The 19,445-nt window shown below is 44.0% G+C and overlaps 1 long non-coding RNA gene across 1 annotated transcript in view; it reads right to left on the minus strand.

Moving 5' to 3' along the window:
* Positions 1–19,445, minus strand: part of 9130019P16Rik (RIKEN cDNA 9130019P16 gene) — a 160,541-nt gene that overhangs the window by 36,741 nt on the left and 104,355 nt on the right. Inside the window, exons 5-6 of the long non-coding RNA NR_033635.1 lie at positions 887–998; positions 357–584 (exon numbers count right to left, since the gene is read on the minus strand). This is a non-coding gene — a long non-coding RNA (RIKEN cDNA 9130019P16 gene). The remainder of the gene's footprint in view (positions 1–356; positions 585–886; positions 999–19,445) is intronic.

A 19,445-nucleotide genomic window follows, 5' to 3' on the forward strand; every position in this document is an offset into this window, starting at 1 on the left:
GGTTCACCTTGGTGTAAATGTCTGATTGGTCATTGGCGCACATAAAGGAGGGTGAGCTGATAGACAGGGTTCAGACAGGGAAGGTGGACAACTGGCATGGAGAGAACCAAGAAGACATACCAGGTAGGAACAAAATCTAAAGAGTATCAACCTCAGAAAGCCTGGACTGAGAACAGAAATGGCCACAGGAGGCAGAGCCAGGATAAAAGACAAAAACTGGGACGCTAGCAGGTTTGGAAAAGGGCATGCTGTGCACCTAGTTAGGAATATTTCAGGGGGCACAGGAGCTAAATGGCAGATTAGTGATGGGGGTGAGCTTGGTAAGTAAAGAAAATACAACCTATGGTCAAACTCACTAAAAAAAAAGCAGCTCTTTATAGGCTTATCCATCCAACAGAAAATCTTTCATAGTTGCCAGATGTATATCTTCACATGCTCTCTTCAGCAGTTCTGCCCTTCCAAATCTTCAGCATTAATAAAGTAGTATTGGAACATTTTTTGGCCATTCCAGCTGCCAAGCATACCTGTGTCCTGCCCCTCAATCTCTAAACTGAATGTAGTCTTGGTCCATATGAATTCTGTATCTGAAAATGGATACAATAACAGAATAAGCCACCTGCTGGCATCCCAAACACTTTCCTAAGGCTCAGTTGATATCCTGACTGTGAATACTCCCAGCTCAATGTAAATTGTACAGCAATGCACAAATGTTAGTTTTGTACCCAGGTTTGTCCTTCCAAAACCAATCCCCTGCCTGATGGGACAAGCCAAATTTAACTCATCCTGGCAGTTTAGGGGGCTAGGAAGCCTCAGGACTAGAAGGGAGAATCCTACCAAGGATACTGTGACACTAAAAGTACCAGAGGAATAGACTCAAATAGCTCACCTTGGTAAGAGCATCCAACTTTCAAGGCCAAGCAGAAAGAGCCTGAGTGGGCTGCTGATTTATCTCTGTGGGAGAGCATTTGCCCAGGATGCACAAATCCTAGGTTCAATAACTGGAACCAAAGAGAAACAAAAACAACAGCAAGAAAAATATACGTTAAAATTTCTGGGTCAGCATGGTAGTTCAGCAGGTGAAGGCGCTTGCTGTCAAGTCTGATGAGCTGAGTTCAATCCCAGGAGCCCACATGGAGATAGAATTGACTCTCACAAGATGTCTCCAGCCTCCAAAGGTATGCTGTGCCAAGCACTCACTCACAGACACACAGACACACAGACACACAGACACACAGACACACACACACACACACACACACACACACACTCCAATAATTAATAATAATAATATAGAAACAAAGGATTTTTTAAAAGGAATTCTATCAAGACAAACATAGTTCTTCTTATGCCAGAGATTAATTGCCATGACTAAGTCAACAATAAACATGTATATTCACATACATCACATACATGCTGTATATACAAACTGTATAGTTCTAGGGAAATGCTCTAAGATTCTCTTCTAGGGGGTCATAGTGACACCCACAAAACCTTTTCTAATCCATTAAGCTCCTGGAAGGACCCCAGTGACTTCTCCTTACCTCGTGGGCAAGTCTAATGCTGGCATGGTCAACTTGGTACCAATCCCCATAAAGACTATGTCTTGAACGTAAGGAGACTGATACCAACCTGTAGGAAGCATTAGCAGTAGATCTATGCATCAAGAGGGATTTTTTATTATTTAAAGCTGTATGTATAGGGGTGTGTGCACCATGTGTGTGCAGATGTCCTCAGAGGCAAGGATACCCTGAAGCCAAGTTCAAGAAGTTGTGAGCTGCCCATACAGATGCTGGGAATGGAACTGGAGTTCTCTTCAAGAGAAGTACTCAGGCTAGCCGCTGGCCATCCCTCCAGCCTCAGGCAGGTAATTTTGTGGCCCATAAAATAAAATAAAACCCTGGTTAAAAAAAAAAAGGACTTAGACAATAAGTCATCTACTAGCCAAACACGAGGTTCAGCTATAGGAGCCATCAAGCCTAATTCTGTCTTCCTACTAGCCAGCATTTCTCTCGGGGTTTGACTAAGGCGTTAACATGGGGGCTTTGTCCCAATTAATTGCAAAGAACCTTTTCTAGGAGTTCCCACCAGATGTCCAATCACACTGGCCAGGATGGTTGTGTGTGAGCATGGCTAAGCCAGTTGCTGGTGAGGGCAATGAGATCAACAGAAATGCTCACACACGATGGTTTACAAAGAAAAATCGCCCGGACATTAAGACCTAGGACTTGTTAACAAGGCAAGGTACTGGGCATGGCTCAGGTTTGGAGCTCTACAAACAAGGTTTTTCCTTTCTATTCTTTTCCATTTCTCTCTGTGTGTCTGTTTCTCTGTCTCTATCTGTGTCTTTCTCTGTCTCTGTCTCTCTCTCTGATGTTTTTGTTGTTGTTGAAATAGATTATTCTTTCATACAATACATCCTGACCAGAGTTTCCCCTCCATCCTCCTAGCTCCCACACACACACCTCCCCTCTCCCTTGGATGTATCCCCCATCCACCCACCAATCCCTTCAGAAAAGAGCAGGCCACTATTTGAAGGGATTAGAAAGTGTGGCTTTGTTGAAGGAATTGTATCACTAAGGGTGATCTTTGGAGCTTCAAAGGCCAAGAAGATCTCAGTGTCTCTCTTTTTCCCTGCTACTTGCCAATCTAGATGTAGAACTCTGAGCTACTTCTCCAGCATCCTGTGTGCCAGCATGCCACCATGCTTCCCCCATGGTAAAATGAACTAAACCTCTTTAGCTGTAAGTGACCCTCAAATAAACAATTACTTTCATAAGAAAAGGAGGGGAGGGGAGGGGAGGGGAGGGGAGGGGAGGGGAGGGGAGGGGGGGGAGGGGGAGGGGGAGGGGGAGGGGGAAAGGAAAAGGGAAAAAAGAAAAGAAAAGAGAAAAGAGCAGGTCTCTGAGAGACACCAAATACAACAAAACAAAGTACTATAAGACAAGGCAAAAACCCCTCATAACTGGACAAGGCAGCCCAACAGAATGGAAAGAATCCCAAGAGCAGACAAATGAGTCAGCAGCACACCTACCCCCACTGTTGGGAATCCCACAAGCTAACAGCCACAACGTGTACTTAGAGGCCCTGCACTTGCTACTTCAGGCTCTGTGAGCCCATGTGAGCCCTGTTTAGTTAATTCAGCAGCCTGTGTTCCCCTGGCATCTTCCATTTCCTCTGACTCCTACAATCTTTCCTCTGTCTTTTCCATGGGATTCCCCACACTCTGAGGGGAGGGACTCGATGGAGACTTCCAATTTAGACTTTCTCTTCACATCATGTTCAAGTGTGGACCTCTGCATCTGCTCCCATATCTACCTGAGGAAGCTTCTCTGATGATGACTGGACAAGGCACCAATCTATGAGTGTAGTAAAATATCATTAGGAATCATTTTGTTGATTTTTCCTTTTTTTTTTTTAATTTATTGTTTTCTTGTTGGAGCAGTTGTGTTTGGTCCTACCCTGGTCTCTTGGCTCTCCGGTTTCCCATTTGGGGTCATTCAAGCAGTGTTGGGAATGGACTCCCATGGAGTGGGCTTCAAGTTAAGTCAGATATTAGTTGACCACCATTGTCCCAGCATATCTTGTAGGCAGATTGTAGGTAAAGGTTTTATGGCTGGGTTGGTGCCCATGTCTCTCTTTTAGTAACCTGCAGTGTACCTTCCCACACCAAAGAGACTAGAATGTAGGTGTGAAGGCACCATGTAGGTACCAGCCTGACCTCTCCATGTTCAATGAGCTGTGTGGATGACCTTGGCAATGGGGCCCACTGTGACTTTGAGAAGAGCAACCCTCTGTCCTAGTATCAGCTTGGGTTGTTTGGGGATCTCCGGAGGACCTCCTTGGCCAACAACTCAATTGAACGCAACGCAGTCCTGCCACCGGGAGCCTTGCCTGGCTACAAGAGATTGTCAGTTCAGGCTCTGTATCCCCTGTTACTAGTAGTCATTAGTCAGCCTCATAGATTCAGGGAGTTTCCACTGCACCAGGTTTCCACACCATTCCCCCAAATGCCCTCCAATTCCCAGCTGCCTCTCCCCACACTCTTCCCACCATCTCCCTCCAGCACCCGATTCTTCCCAGTCCCATCCCCACCGGCTCCCAGTCCACCCACAAAATCAATTCTATTTCTGTTGCTCTAGCCTTGACCTCCCCAAGACAGTCCTTGGGGGTAGGGGGTAAGAGGGTTTGGAAAGATTCCGGGGTGAGGAGCGGAAAGAGACTTATTGTAATAGTGAAAAGTGCCTTTATACACTCCGTCCACGTCCCCTTGGCCCATAACTGCTTGTCACACGCAACTGGCACCAGTCAATTGGTTGTCCTGGTCACACACTCTGTCCTTGTTTCCCAGTGCCAGGCAGGTTCCAGGGTGAGTGCAGAAGTACCTGCTGCGCATGCGTGGGCCATGGTTTTGGCAGGTAGGGGAGGGGGCACTAGTCAGAACAAGCTGACTCACTCCCATGCGTGCCCTCTAGAGCCTTTCTCTTCACCTAACACCTCTGGGTCTATGGATTGTACCTCGGGTATCACTTACGTAACAGCTAAGATCTACTTATAAGTAAATACATACCATGTTTGTGTTTCTGGGTCTCGATTACCTCACTCGGGATGATTTTTTTCCTAGTTCCATCCATTTGCCTGCAAATTTCATAATGTCATTTTCTTAAACAACTGAGCAATACTCTGTTGTGTAGATGTACCACATTTTCCTTTTCTGTTCTTCAGTTAAAAGACATCTAGGTTGTTTCCAGTTTCTGGCTATTGTGAGTAAAGGTACATTGAGCAGAGCCGAGCACGTGTCCTTGTGGCAGGGTGGAGTGTAGTTTGGGTAGATGCCCAAGAGTAGTAGAGCTGGGCTTTGATTCCTGGGACTTGCTAATAAGTCAAGGTAGTGGGCATGACTCAGGCTTGGGGTTTTGAGAACTCAATATTTTAATTAGTCTTCCAGGCACTTTCATTACAATATAAAGTTTGACAAGCTGAGATTAAGAATCATTAGAATCTATTTCTGAGCCAGATGTGGGTCTGCTTTACTTAAGGTGTCTTGATAATGGAGGGAAAATAGACTTGCCTGTGAAGGGAACTGTGACTACACAGTGTGATGCAGACAGCAACACCCTTAGGGGGTGCTTAGAATCACCGGAGACTCCTTGAGTCACTCAGGACTCCAAACATCCCAACTCAACAACTCTACTGGGAATCTAGTGCAATACCATTTAAATTATCAGCTTCATGAAGGCAGAATCTTAGCCCTGATCATACTTGGCAGGATACCTCATATACAGTAGGAACCTCGGGCTTAATGGCATGTATTCCGCTCACAAATATAATTTCCATTTGGGTGTGATGGGAAGAAGGGTTGGGAGATGGAAGAGTCTGGAGATGTGCCTCTGTCCTATGCAGAGAGATATATCATTTTTCTATTGAATGGCCATATGGTATCCAGTCCAGAAGCATTGGATTTGGAGTCATGCGACCTGCCTTGGCCCGGGGTCATAGCTTCTGAACATTGCTGAGTTTCAGGTTTCTCTCTTCTGAAACATGAAGATTAATGCCTGTCTGGCTGCCTACCTGTTCAAACCACCTACTTCATGGAGCTGTGTGTGGAGACAGATGACCCCTGAACAGGTGTGGAGCGCTGCTGTGCACCCCACACACACCTCTGTGCTCCATCCCCACCTCAGGCTCCTCTGCCCATCCTCCTATGATGCACACGTATACCTCAAAAGCTGCCGTGTTCTCTACTTCTGCTCAGGCCATCACACTGACCCTGCCTTTGAACGCTATCTGTCAACAATTCTAAGTTAGCTTCAAAATGCAGCAAGGTACCAGATGTCCTGCTACAAATCTCTTCTGCCTAAACTAGTCCACGGGGCAGCCTTATAGCCATGGCTCTTGATGAGCATGTCTTCGAGCTGTGGCTCAGCTCTTCAGATATTTTTCATACCCACCCTGTTTGTATCTCATTAAGAGATTTCTAAGCTCTAAGTAAATTAAAGGCCTTGGCTCATTCTCTAGCATCTACAGTACTTTGATACATTTTTACATTACTTAACATGTTCAATAGTTGCAAGGTTTGTACACATAGCATTGTGATTATGTTAGTCTACAACCTATTTTCTCTCCTCTACAATTAAAAAAAAAATACCTGCACTGGCACATAGATCTAGTCCATCCATTTTGACTGTTACAAAATGCCATATTAAGTAATTTAACATTGCTAATGCCAGAGATAGATACTAGGTCATTTCCCTTTTACCATTAGTACCTGACATCTCCAGATGTGTTTTCATTAAATTCTGCACCTGCTTCAAGTGGACAGCTAAATCATGAAGGAAGACTATGGTCAATCTGACTAGCATGCTTCCCAGTGGTGACATCACCCTGAGTTCTCCCCAGTCCAGCTCAGGAATGCCCAAATTTCACATCCTTATCAATACTTGGCATTATGATAGGTAAATATTTTGTTAATCTGTTGAAATAAAAATAACATGATTTTGTTTAATTTTTATTTCCTTGATTCCCACTGCAATTGAGCTATTCTTTTGTTTCGATGACCAATTGTTTGTCTCCTCTGTGAAACTGGTCATTCTTAAGTCTTACCATGTCTCTTAAGTTGGTCTCATGTCCCCTGATTTGTTTTGAGTTATTTATGAATTCCAAACTCTTTATTTTTTCAGTCACATGTGTTTTGTGGACAGCCAAAGCAATCTTGAACAAGAGGAAAATACTGCTGGGAGCATTACTATGCTATGCTAGGGAGCCATAGCAATGAGATAGCATGTTACTGGCACAAAAACAGATCAGTGGAGCAGACTGGAGGATCCAGATATAAATTCGAACAGTCTCAGCTAAAGATTTTGGTTTTGGCAAGGCTAAACCACACTGGAGAAGTGACAAAATCTTCAGCAAATAGTGCTAAGAAAACTATAAATCAACATGCTCAAGACTGAAATAGATCCTGCACAAATTCTGCTCCAAATGGCTTACGGAGCTAAGCATAAGGACCAAAAAAAAAAAAAAAAAAAAAAAAAACTGGAGGAAGAGTAGGAAGTGTGCTACAGGAAGTGTGCTTTAGGAAGTATGCAACAGGAAGTGTGCTACAGGAAGTGTGCTTTAGGAAGTATGTAACAGGAAGTGTGCTATAGGAAGTGTACTTTAGGAAGTATGCAACAGGAAGTATGCTAAAAAGAAGTATATTGCAGGGAGTGTGCTATAAGAAGTATGCAACAGGAAGTACACTATAGGAAGTATGCTACAGGAAGTATACTAAAAGTAGAGTGCTATGAGATAGAGGCATAGGTTTTCGAAAGAGGACCCTGGTCACTAAGGAAGTAAGGCAAACAACTAACAAAAATGAGGCCTCATGAAGCTAAAAAGTTTCTGTGCAATCAAGGAAACTGTCAACTGGATGACAAGGTAGCCTACAGAACAGGAAAAAAATATTTGCCAGCTATATGTTTGACAGTGAATTAACATCTCAAATATAGAAAGAACTCAGAAACCTAAACTTCAAGAAAACCAACAATCTGATCAAAAAATGGGGGAGGAGATGGGATGGGATGGAACTAGAGTCAGAAAGAGGGAGCTTCCTTTGTTTCTAATCGGTCACCTCACCTCTAATGTCACAATAGTTTCTGAGACAGGTTCTCATTCTATAGCCTCAACTAGCCTTGAGCTCGCAGCAGTCACCCACTTCAAGCTCCCAGGTGCTAAGATTTCAGGTATGAAGCATCGAGTCCTGCTATTTTTAATAGCTTATCAGGTGTTATGAATGATATTGAGTATATATATCTGATGTCTAACAATCATCCTGCCAGATAATCTCATTAATTTTTATACTTTTGTCTATCATCTTAGATTTCTGCATCGTTGGATGGAATACCCTTTTAGGCAACTTTGTTCCTTTCTTCCCAGTTCTCATACTTTCTTCCTCTTCCTTTTCCTCCTTCTCCCCCCCTCTTCCTCCTCCTCTTCCTCCTTCTTCATCTTTCCCACTTCTCCAGAGGAATGGACCTCCAGTGAAGACAACAGTCTCATTTTCCTTCTGGCTTTAGTGAGAACATGTAGAAAATGCCTACATTTAATGTGATAGATGTTGTAATTTTTACACAACTAAGTTTACATCAACTCAAATTTGATTTGTATTGGTGTCACCTAGAAAACTAAAACCGTGACTGCCAGGTGTGCTGGGAAGGGAACAGACTGTTCCATTGTGTCTTCAGCACGTTTCTCCGGAGTGTCCGCTCCTCAGCAACAGAGCTACTGTTCCTCCCCATGAACATTCTATCACGGAATCTCCCTGCTCGGCCCCATGAGAGCACGCCTTAAAACTCATGCTCTAGTGGGGTTTCATTAAATGCCCTTTTCTGTCATCTCTGGAGCTTCCGTTTTCTCCATCCGCTGTTCACACAGTGATACGGCAAATAGATGTCTAAAAACTAAGCCATTCTCACTGCCCAAGGAGTTGTTTTACCCCATACTATGTAATATATTTTTAGAATGGTGTTTTAGAGAATTATGTGTCTGGCTCTTTACCTATTTTATTTTAAGTCAGAGCCGAGGGTATAGTTCACTAAAAGAGCATTTGCTTAGCGTGCAGGAGTCCATGAGTTTATGTCTCAGGAAAGGAGGAAGATGTGATCAAGCTTTACCTATGGAACTGACCCATAGAGGTTTATGGCTTCCTGTATTTCTCCTTTCCTACTACAAGTGGCAGAAAATCCATATTTCAATAGACTGAATGGGACAGCAACAAGCTACTTGTCTCTGATGAAATCCTGAGTGGATGGTATGGATCTGGTGTTGCATCACCCTTGGTGGAGGGCCAGGGGTCTTCTATCTGGATTCCACTGGAGATCTCTGGCCTGCAGCTCCCTTACCCAGTCCAGCTTCCTCTTGCAGGAGGACAGCTAGTAGCAAGCAGGGATACTGGAGTCCTGTAGTAGAGACTGAAGCCAGTCCTATTGCCTTGACTCATGATACCGCTCTATCTGCTGATGCACTTCCCCCAAAGCAAAAGGGTACCCCAAGAAAGAAGTAAGTTCCAATCCAGGAAATATGGAGTACAGCTCAAGGCATCCCCATGGCAGTGTGTGCAGGCAGCGAGGAAAAAGTCAATCTAGGCTGAAGCAATGGAGGCTCCCAAGAGGAGCGTTCCTAGGAACCCCAAGGGACACACAGGTTGTTGTGATCAGGCGTAAAGAAGCACACCATGGGGATTACTTTTCTCACCATTGTGACAGAGTAGCTGATAAAAATAACTTAAATGCAGTAAAAAGGGATTTGGGCTCACAGTTTCCTGGGGGGAAGTCTGATGTGGAAAGGGGAGGTGGATAGAACAGCTAAATGCAGGGCTAAAGTGGCCTGAGGCTAAATCACCTCAAAGGCCCATCCCCAGCACCCGACCCCACCTACCACAAACTTCCACCAGAGCAGCCGTGAGCTGATGAGCAGCTATTTGAACACAGGAGCCCAAGGCAGACAGTCAGACTCAAACCACAACACAAAGCACAAAGAAGTTACTGGAAGGGTGGAAAGAGACATGGTAAGCAAGTAGAATGTTTTGTTTTTTTCCAATCAGAAATTATATGAAAAGAAACGAAGATAGTAAGTCTGTATGTATAGATTTAAAAGTTTAACCTAAACAATATCTGCACTGGCTCAGTGTGAACATGGAATAGACAATTCAACCAAACCTGTGATATAATCTCTGGATGGAATAAGAAGGAAGGGAAAGAGAGTCGGCGTGGCATAAGTGAGCTATGTTCTCAGTTGTCATGCTAGGACTGTCTAGTGTTCGGTAAATCAAAAGAAACTGCAATGCCACAGCGCTGCTTAGAGGTATGAAGAGCTGTGCATACCAAAATAAAGTCAAAATTATTAGAGACGGGGGGGGGGTGTAATTACAGGAAGGACTACGGTGAGATAAGGTGTAATTTTCTTTTTCAAAGATTTTAAAAAATTATTCTTTTAGTTATTTGTATGTCTGTAGGCCTATGTAAGGCTATATGCTCACTATAGGTGGTGTGAGCCACCCATGGTAGGGGCTGAGAATTGAACTTGGGTCCTCTTCAAGAACAGTATATGTTCTTAACCACTGAACTATCTCTCTAGCCCCAAGGAACAGGAACCCCTGTGGTTTTCTATAAACACTGTAGTAACATTTAGCTCTAAAATGTATATGCATATACTATTTTAATAAATTGAGAACAAAAGAGAGGCATGCTAAATGAGCTATCAGAGATTTTACTCCACGGGCCCCTTCCTTCTCCAGTGTGACTCAGTGATGCAGGTTATTTGTTGAGACCCTGGACCACAGCCTGTTGGTGACCTTCTTCCTGAGGATGTCCACTTGTCATTTGTCATTCCTTTCACGTATCGATGCTTCCAGACTTATCCCAGCGCACTTCCTCTCTTAACTATGTAATGCGATTTCTGAGCTCAGAGATAAAGAGCCTTCCTGAATCATGCACAGAAGCTTCTGCCTGATTGGATTTAGTCATTGAGGATGCTCCTAAAAGCAGCGTGATTCAGAGTGGATTCTCATAAATTACATATTCCACAGTAAATGATGTCGTTGGGGGCAGGAACTGGCCACGTCCAATAATATTGACAGTATTTTATAAGACATTGATATTACTTTCAAAATCACTTTGGAATTGATTGATGGTTTGTTTGTTTGGTTGGCTGGTTAATTGATTGATTGGTTGGTTGGTTAACTAATTGATTTCTGCCAATAAAAGAAAGTAGTCACAGAAAAGCCGAGCACTCACTGGGTCTTTACTATAGGGACACTATGTCATGGAACTGATAAGTATATTGTCTACTTCCAACCTCGATACTGCACAAAGAAGTGAATAGAATTGTCCCCACTTTACATATAAGGAAAGCAGAGCCTGGAAAGGTTTTTGGCATTTTCCCAATGCCACCCAGCTAGCATCCAACCCAACCACCAAGCTTTTTGTGCAAGAAACTCACAATATTACAATTCCCAGAGTTGGTCTGTGCTCTGTTTTGAGGTCTCTGTGATCCCTTAAGGCATCTCTAGTTAAGCAACCACCTGTGGTTTAGCTTGTATGAAAGGGAAAGTTAGAAGCTAGTGAACCAATCAGAATTTTTGAAGTATGACTGGGCTCTTCTGACAAAATAGCCTTGATAACATCAAAGGTTTATTGAGTAGGCATATGAAGAAAACACTGTCCTAGACTCAAACTAACAGGCGTCTATTCAAAATCGCTCCACCTCTAAGTCTGGTGACCTTGAGGAAATTGCTTCAGCTTTCAGGATAAACCTGTGAGTCCGAGGCTGTCCATCTCTCATAGAGGCTCTGGCCACTAAAAGTGAGACACCTGTAGTGAGATTTGGTTTACTGTTATTACAAAGGCTATGCAGTTGTCACTAAGGTGCTTCCCCTTGCTGTGTAAATGAAATGGCCTCTGTGCACACAAGCACACAAGCTTGGATGCTCACTAAGTGGAAGTATGCAGAGGAGATGCCCCTGTGTTTGCCCTGATGACACAGGAGCACCCTAAACTTCACTAACCCCCGCTGACAGCCTGAATGAAGGAGAGCAGAGATTCCTTGTGGATTGCTATTTCCAACATTTGACAGCAGCCTTGTTAGAGGGAGGAAACCAAGAGGTCATCATGCCTCAGGTTACCCTATCATCAGATAACCGCCTCGGCTGTGCCCATGTGACGCACAGTGCCGGCACACCAACTAGCCACAAAAGAGAAAACGCAGCCAGGCAGACGGAGCATAACGGAACTGACACTTGCAGAGGGACAGGAACAACAGTTGAGAACAGGTGACCTTTACAGGGAACCAGGCGCCAGTCCTGTGCTGGAATCAGGTAACCAGAGGAGAATCTTGCCTTAAACTACAGCATATGACTCCCACCCACATCAATGGTTTTCTGGCAAATAATAAAGGTGAATTCTCTTTGTTTTCTGAGCAAGCTCAGATGTCTTATTGTGAGCCTTGCTGGGGAATGTCCTGCTCTGAGTTCCTTAACAGTTTCTGACAAAGCTTCGACAAAAACCCTCTAATGTATTGCCCCTGAATTTTACCCCCTAAACCGTTTCTCTCTGCTGTTATTTCAACATGATGGCTTTCTTCCAATGTGCTAGCAATAGAAACAAACAAACTGAAAAGCTAGATTGGTTCTACCAACCACATTCAGAATTAAAGAGAAACCAGCCTGTGGTCGCCCAGAATGACGAATTGAAAGGTGCATCTCACTGCTGCTTTATTGCTTTTCTTTCTCCCAAATCAATCATTTTATAATCAGAGACTCCGTATCTATGTGGTCTGCGATCACTCAGGCAGCAGTACTGTGGGTATTACCGCACGGCACCATGTCAGATGCAAAGGCTCCTCGGTGGCCCATAGCAGAGTAGTGAGCTGTGTCCCTGCACTCTGAGGCAGTCTTCCTGGGGTCACATGCCAGCTCGGACTCCAACCAGCTTTGTGATCTCTACCAAGTAGTAAGTTCTTTATGCCTCAAGATCTGTAACAAGACAATGTCTGTGCTATGAGGTTTTTAAGGAAAAGGAAGATTTATAGTATGCTAAGAGTTGATTCTAGAACTACACTCGATACCAGCAGGTGTCACGTAAATGATGGTTGCATAAAATGGGGCTACTACTAGCAAAGGAGTCATGTGGTTAAACAAATAAATGAACAAGAAAGTCCAAGCAATGAAGATGAACACCAAGGGAGACACGTGTGATATAATTAATGCACGTACCCTCAGTGGGAGGAGGTAGCTGAATGGATTCCCCTCTGAAAGAGATGAACACAGAAACAACTTCTCTGTCTTGGTAGCTTCTGGAAGAAAAGAGGCCATGTTCACAAGCCAGGGACTTACCCAAGGTAAAGATTAACAGGAGATGCTGTCCTCATTAACTCCGAGTCCCCAGAGGCCTGATGACTTCAGTGGGAGCATGACATAGCAAAGGATCCCTCTACTCATCTTCCCACAGGTCTGCATGCATGGTTAAGTTACAAAAGCACAGAAAAGACTGACAGGAATGGGGGTGAAGAGCAAGAGCACTGATGGGCCCGTGCCCAGAGAATGTGAATGCAGGCTCCTGCTCACATGAAACTCATGAATCTGTTTCCTTAAAACAACCCTGACCTGTGAACTCCGGGGCTCCTGTATGCTAGCTCCCCTGAGCTCCTGAAAAGTCCCTGTTAAAGTAAGTCAGACATTTTTTGTACCTTAAACATAAGCAGTCAAGAACTAAGGAAATCAAAGAACAAAGTGTAATATTCAGGAAATAAGACTCTATGTATGAGAACTGTCTGAAAAAAAAAGGCAATAAATAGACCTATACAGGCTTCAGATTAACTTCTGAATAATTAGCGCTTACAGACAACCACATAGTGTGTGTGTGTGTGTGTGTGTGTGTGTGTGTGTGTGTGTGTGTGTGTGTGTGAATTTGAGGGGATGCAGAACCACTATAGGAACAAATGTCTGGGCATGTCTGTGATGGGTTATATCTAGATTAGGTTAATCAGGGAAGATCTAGCCTGTATATGAGCACCTCATTCCATAAACTGAATGGAAAAGATAAAGAGAGTCAGCAGCAGGGTCCATCGCTCTCTGCTTCCTGCCTAGAGTATGATGTACCCAGCTAGCTCCCTTCCAGCTACCATGCCCTCCCTGTTGTCCTGGTTAGTTTTTTGGTCAACTTGACACAAGTGAGAGCTATTCAAGAAGAAGAGGACCCATGGCTGAGAAAAGGTCCCACCCAAGACTGGCCTGTGGGCAAGCCTGTGGGCAGCTCCTTGATTGATGACTGATGTGGGTGAGTCCAGCCCCTCAGGGCTGGAGGGGAACTGTCCCTGAGTACATAGTCCTGGGTTGTATAGACAGCAGGCTCAGCAAGCCATGGAGACCAAGCCATCAACAGCCTCTGTTCTAGTTCCTGCCTTCAGGCTTCTGCTTTAAGTTCCTTCCCTAACTTCCTTTAGTGCTGGACTGTGGCTTGGGGTGTGTAAGCTGAATAAACCCTTTCCTCCCCAAGTTGCTTTGGGTGGTGGTGTTTTATCACAGCAATAGAAACTCTAACTAAGACACCTGCCAGGAAGAACTGTACCCTGGAATTATGCAGTAAGCTGTTTTACCAGGTATTCTGTGTGGCAGCAGGACGAGTGACTAATATAGATCTATTTTGGAGAAACCTGTTCTACAGCAGAGTTTATAAGGTGTAACGACTTCAGAGCAAAGAAAGCTCAATGGACGCCACTGAGAGGCAAAAAGTAACTCCAGCAGCCTTGACTTAGTAAGTTTTCTATGCAACGTGGCTTTGTAGTGGCAAGTGAGTTGTCACAAAGATTTCACTGGAGTGACAGAAGACAGTGTGACTGAAGGGCAGAGACTTTTGGGAAGAACAGAATGAAGTGGCTGAAGGCTGGTGTCATGTGACCATGTTGTGCCATGTAGGGTCATAACAGTTCTTTATCCAAAATACAAGGTGGCACTACTGAGGGGTTGTAAGCATAGAGATTGTTGTTAAGTGACCACTCTGGGTACTGTGTGCAAGCAGGGTGGACCAGGGACAGCACAGGAGAGGTTTTGCAGATAGGTTGTTGTTATGAGTCCAGTTGAAATACAATGATGGCTTAGAATTGTAAGAGAAACAGCAGTGAAGGGTGGCAGGGGAGTGAAGGGACACTGAGAACGAGGCTGACAGGCTTTGGTCCACGTGGGGTCAGAAAGCAAACAGAAGAAGTGGGGCCTTTTCCCACAGACAGAATTAAGGAACCCTAGAATTATTATAAAGAACCCTAAGCAGTCCCTGAAGAGCCATTTATGAGCCAGAAAGATGGCCAAATATTGGTCCTGCTGGCACCTTGACCTTGACTTTCTTAGTCTTCAGAACTGTGAGAAATAAATGTTCAGCATTTATAAACTCTAGTGACATTAGCTACTGTCCCCAGCTACATTAGTTACTATTTGTTGTGACAAAATACGCAAGGAAATCAACTTAAAGCAAGATGGGACTATTTTGGCTCAGAATTTGTGTAGTGAGAACTTTGGTTTCTTAAAAACCCCAAGTGTTACATGAATATGTTTCTGTTTTAATCTCAGGTGTGGGATATGAGGCTGCTTCACACTTTCCACAGCCACTAATTCTGATTTGTCTCATGCTCCAGGAGGGGTGTGATTTTTGGCTGCTGCAGACAGGGGACTCTGGAGAGGGTATATAAATGGGAGAGGCCAGAGAGGGCCTGTGGCAGTGGCTGCTCCCCCTGCTGCTGCTGGCTGCTGTGGTGGTGGTCTCTCAAGTGGTCTTGATCAAAGAGAAGAAGAAATTGGATATCCTGACCATGAAGATTGGATTTGCCTCAAGGAACTCAATGTTCCTAATCAGCAGGATGTAGTCTAAAGAGATCAGTGCCCCATTTCTCCCCTAATCTTCTTTCTTTCCTACCTAGTGTTGGAGGGTTGGAAGGGGTTGGAGTGGTGAGGAGTGGTAGATATAAGAACCCCATAAAGTAACAAAAAGGACAGCGACAGTTTTGAAAACATAGCCCAGCACAGTGGGGGAATACTGTGGCTTCAGTTAGGTTTCAATTGTGGAAAAGACCAGGATCAAAGGCAACAAGGGGAGGAAAGGATTTGTGCTATTTTATAGCATATTATGAATAGAAGTCAGGGCAGGAACCTGGTGTTGGGTCCTGAGGCAGACGTTATGGACAAACTCCACTTACTGACTTGCTCCCCAAAGCTTGCTCTGTTTGCTTTCTTATACCAACCAGGAACCGTCCTGCCTATAGGCTTAGATGTTTTTAAAACGTATTAAAATTTGTTTTTAAACATTTTTTTAAACTTTCAAATGCTTGGACTGTCCACAGTGTTCTGGGCCCTTCCACATCAATTTAGAAAGTGTCTAACAGATTTGTCTATAGGCAGTCTAATGGAGGCATTTCTCAACTGAGTTTTCTCTTCCCAGATAACTCTAGCTTGAATCAAATTGACAGAAAAACAACAAACAAACAAACAAGCCAACCATTACATCGTGGTGGTAAGAATGTAAAACATTACATCACATCACAGTCAGGAAGCAGAGAGAGGAAAATGCTGGTGTTCTGTTCACTTTCTCCTTCGCTACTTTTTATTTGGTTTTAAATGAGCTGGTACCATCTGGGACAGTGTATCTCTTAGGTAATGCTAAATCCAGGAATGTTGATAACAAAGTAACTATCACCTAGTCTTTGGCACATGGTCATAGCAGCCCAAATGGACTGAGACCCTGTATTCAGGCTTGCACTATTATACAGAATCATTTGGACATGAGATTTTGGAATAAGAGCAAATAATGGATGTGAGAGATGATGCTGAGAAATCCTGCTTCATTTATTTAAATTGAGGTGTGTGTCAGTCACCCTTCCATTGCTGTGATAAAACACCATGGTCAAAGCTTAGAGAAGAAAGATTTTATTTGACCTTACAGTTCCAGGACGGTAAGAATCCATTATGGACACAAGTAGCAGGCCTGGCAGCAGGACCAGGAGCTAAGAGCTCACAGCTTGAGCTAGAAGCATCAAGCAAAGAGAACAAACTGGCAAAAGGATGAGGATTTAAGCTCTCACAGCCCATTCCCAGTGACATACTTCCTCTAGCAAGGATTTATCATCTAAACGTCCCCCAAACAGCACCAGCAACTGGGGACCAAATGTTCAAATGCCCAAGACTCTAGGGAACACTTCTCACTCAAACCACTACGATGTGACTTGATGACAAAGTATCAAAGAACCACATAAATACTGAGCACTGTAACTCAGAGGGACAGAGCTGAAGATAGAATCAAGACTTATTTTATAAATGGTCTTTCAGGCCACAAGTAAGACAAAGATGCCCAGAAGGAGACTCAAAGCTGAATCTCAAGAGATCTAAAATCATAGTGTCTAAGCTCCAGCTCTGAAGTCAGAGCTGCATCCTCATCCTGCCTCATCCTGCCTCATCCTGCATCCTGGCTCTACCATCACAAGGTGTTCTACCCAAAGTACCACTTACCTTCTCTGGTAATAACTACCCGTTGTTCTCAGGGTTGAAAGAAAGAACATATAGATAGCATCTGGCATGATATTGATCTCATCAGGACAGCAATAAGCAATGAATGGATAGAGCTTGCTCTAAGATCATCAATGGGAAGGAAGTCAGAGAAGGAGCTGCAGTGGAGGGAAGGATGCAGAATAGTAAACATATTATGAGATAGCCAATGATATTGACATAGGCAAGAGGAGAGTGTCAGCGTGTGCTCTAAACAATTCAATTTCTGTATACATATTTGTGTATATATTTGAATATATTCACATATATGTATGTGTATATATACATACATGTATATATGTATGTGTATATATACATAATGTATATATGTGTGTGTATATATATATATATATATATATATATATATGAGAGAGAGAGAGAGAGAGAGAGAGAGAGAGAGGAGTTGGTTTCATCTGAGAACCAGGATGACAAGAAAGATAGTTGGTTGGTTTCAACAAGAAGGAAGGCAGGCTAGTGAGTAGAGAGAGGTCCTGTGTGCCTAGCATGCTCAAGCCCCAGGGTTCCATCTTCAGCAACGTGAAAAGAAAATCAAGAAGGTGAGCCAAAGAGATCTGTTGCTAGAAGAAAGATCCAGCACAGACCCCACTACCCCTGCCCTGCAGACCAGCCAGAAGAAGCCCTAGCCTGTTCCTATCACCAGCATTCTCCATGAAATTGCTTTGTGAAAAGGGGAGAACAGAGAAACTACGAGTTTCAAACCTGTGACCTGATGGCAGGACGCATGGGGGAAAGGAGAGAGGAGTGGGCCGGCTCAAAGGCTTGGTGCGGGACTAACCTGGAGAGAGATCGAGAGCAGACTCTGTACAAAAGCTGGCCTTGCTTAGATCAACTATTTAGAAAGACCTTAAGAAAGGAACATTTAAAGATAACCCAGTAACTTGGCAGGGAGATGAAATGCCTGGTTGTAAAGCTTGCTTTAAAGGGTTAAATGAATCCAACACTGACGCAAACCCAAAGAGAGCACAACAGCATGTTCAGAGTGACAGAGTTGGAGGCTGTGAAGGAAAAGGCATGTCTAACTGTCAAAGGGCAGGGGTGACCATAGAGATGGAGAAGAAAAGGAGAAAGGCATGGAGCTAACAAAGAAGGAAAGGACAAGAACAGGAGATATGAACGTGAGGTCAGCAAGAGTAAGAAGAACAAAGCCAAGACACACCACAGTTCTCTAGGATGAGTGCAGGGTACGTTGGTTTCTCTGGTATGATCGGCTGTATTCCTTAAGCATTTGTTCAGATTCCTTCCAAAGCCCACCCCTACTGGAGAGATGTAGTGACATGATCAGTTTCCCAGCGCCTCCAGAAATTTCAGGTTTGCTGAGCAAAAATGTCAGCGCTAAACTCCAAGATTCTGCAAGGTCTCCAAGACCTTAGTTCCTAGCACCCAGTTCTAGAAACTCATTCCTTAAGTGGGTGATCATTTATTTTGCCAAGAAAGCAACTGTTAAGACTCTGCATTGGCCCCAGTCCCAGCTGCCATTGAAAGTCTGTGTCCTACTCAGCTGCCCAGTGTCACCTCCCAGGTCTGCCCAGCCACACTCTGTGCTTACATCACCCACCTGCCCTTTGAGCCTTGAGAAGCCCAGCATCCTTCACACCTTGAGGCTCTCTTAGCTGCTGTTTACCCTGCTTTTCATGACTCTATTCATTACACACACACACACACACACACACACACACACACACACACACACACACACACACACTTCACCTTTCTATGGATATATTCACCCCCATCTAGTGGTTCTCTCATTTATAAGGTGCTTCCACTCAACCCAGGAGGCATAACAGAGACATTTGACATTGCTGAATGTATTTGAGGAGCTATCTTATTGAGAGATGAAGGATTTGTTTATTGAGAAAATGCTTGTGGCTTTGTGAAAACCACACTAGATGAAAAGCCATTCAGCAAGCTAGTGTCCTTTTCCTGGTGTCTTCATTCTTTCAACAATGTGCTTGACAAGGGCATGTCCCAGCTCCATAAACGGTGGTGGTGGCGACTCCCCAGACAAGCTTTTCTCATCATATGACATCTGCCTCCGGAAAGCTTCCTTTAAAGCTGGCAACTAGTCTTTATCAAGTACCAGTGTTATGGTTCAGTGTCCCCACTTTAAAACTAACCTCAAGAGTCAGTTTTGGTGGTATGCCAGAGTTTGAATCCAGTCTTAGTTACATAGTGAAATTCCACCAATAAAGAAAGGAAGGAAGGAGGAAGGGGGGCAGAGAAGGAGGGGAAAGGGGGAGGAGAGAGAAAGGGGCAGAGGGAGGAAGGGGGAGGGGAGTTCTCTAATCTCTGGTTAGAAACAAATCATTTCCAAATACACAGTGTATGTTCATCTTTCATTTTTTAATTGAATCCAAACTAA

This window comes from Mus musculus, chromosome 6, assembly GCF_000001635.26.
Source record: "Mus musculus strain C57BL/6J chromosome 6, GRCm38.p6 C57BL/6J".
In the NCBI taxonomy this organism is placed as follows: Eukaryota; Metazoa; Chordata; class Mammalia; order Rodentia; family Muridae; genus Mus; species Mus musculus.